Genomic DNA, 1,689 nt, shown 5'->3' on the forward strand with positions numbered 1-1,689 from the left:
TTATCATTAGAAAGAGCACACCTAAAGGTGGAGGTGTCCGCGGCTCGAATCGTGTCGACTATCGCGTCAAACCTGACGTGTGTGTCAAATACTCGACCACGATCCAACCCACTGATTCTATAATTAACCCAATAAATCCTATTAACTCGATTGTTAAACAGGTCAGGTCAAGCCGGATTATGTCAAGCTTGTGATTAAACAATGGCTATCTAACTTTTCTTCAGTAACAGCTCCATAAAATATATGAAATCGAGTACATGTTCATGGCATCTCAGGTGTCGCTCAAGTCCCGGATGGCAGTAAATACCAACTTAAATGATTTCTGCTAAGAAGGGAAGTGCCGTAAGAGAAGATCCCATGCAACAAAAGAAACAGAGACGAGCGCGGCGGCGAAGTCCGGGAAATAAGAGAACGCAGCAAAAAGACACAGATAGGCCCTATTTACCTCAGCGAACGAGAAGATTTGTGAAGCGACGGGGAGACGGGTAGCGTCATCGTCGGCGGGGAGTCGCAGTTGCACCGTCTTGGAAGGCCGTGTTGCGGAAGCCGTGGTCGGATCATCGCAACGTCTGGCGATGCGAGCGGCGTCCCTGAGGGCCGACGACGGGATGAAGGGAACCGAGATTGGATTAGGGTTTCTGGCAAATGGTAAGTTTGAGTTGGGTCATGTGGGTTGGACCGAACCCTATCCATATCAAACGGGTCAGATGAGTCGAACCCGTTAGTGACACGGAACGGAGATCTGCTAGTTTCGTGTCTCCCTTATCGGCACAAAATCCAATTTCTTTTGTCATCGAATTAGCCGCCAAAGTATGTTGCATGAACTTGAGTTTATCAGTCTTCATCCCAGTTTTAACGTCAGTTACACATTCAGTTGATCTTTGATATGATCAATGAAATCATTACCAGTATTTTGACGACATTCGTTCTTCCCCTTTATCCTTAATTGAGTTGTGTAGCTTCACGTCACCATAAAGAGTCAGGAGCACTCGACGGATCTATCCATTGCTAATGAGAAGGCACTGGAAGAGGATACACCAACTCTTGATTTTACTCGGGATCATTTTAGTTTGGTTAGAGATGATGTAGATGGAATATTGAATTGACATTCTACTCTGCAGGGGTATACCATCGAGCAGATTCCTCCGAATGAAAACATTGCTGCCGATTCATTATCAAAGTTAGGCTTGTGAAGGCAAGAAAAGCAGTAGAGGAAACATTGAAATAGACAAGTGTAAGCAAAGGACAAGTTTACTTGAGTTGTGGAAATCCGTCTCTCCCGCTGCGCTCAACAAACCCGCTGCACACAGCAGCCACACCGACCGCCGACAGCAGCAACAACAGGGCTAGCGACCACAGTAAGCCGCCCCCCATTGCTGTACCATCGACGGCAGCAAACTGCCGTCCACGACAGTGTTGCCGACATAGACGGTATAATCTAAATATAAAATAATTGGAAGAGCCCCAGTGATATTAATTATAAAAATATAAATATAAATATAAAATAATTTAATATTAGGATTAAATTTAAGTATGATCCGAATAATCTGCCTCGTCTACTTATAGATTTAATATATATAGCCTTCCGAGTATAATCTGAGTATCAATGATACATACAATTATTGTGCATTAGTAGAGGTGCAACAATGAACCAGCAAGAATAGATTTAGTGTTTTTTACTGATCTATC

At 43.7% G+C, this 1,689-nt stretch overlaps 1 long non-coding RNA gene across 1 annotated transcript; it reads right to left on the reverse strand.

The window, feature by feature from the left end:
* Nucleotides 1-202: 202 nt before the first annotated feature.
* On the reverse strand, nt 203-862 carry LOC108951856 (uncharacterized). Its single transcript, XR_001976420.2, has 2 exons — nt 446-862; nt 203-322 (listed from the first exon to the last, which is right to left on the reverse strand). It is a non-coding gene; the product is annotated as an uncharacterized LOC108951856 (long non-coding RNA).
* Between the last annotated feature and the right edge of the window lie 827 nt (nt 863-1,689).

Source organism: Musa acuminata, chromosome BXJ2-1 (genome assembly GCF_036884655.1).
Source record: "Musa acuminata AAA Group cultivar baxijiao chromosome BXJ2-1, Cavendish_Baxijiao_AAA, whole genome shotgun sequence".
Taxonomy (NCBI): domain Eukaryota; kingdom Viridiplantae; phylum Streptophyta; class Magnoliopsida; order Zingiberales; family Musaceae; genus Musa; species Musa acuminata.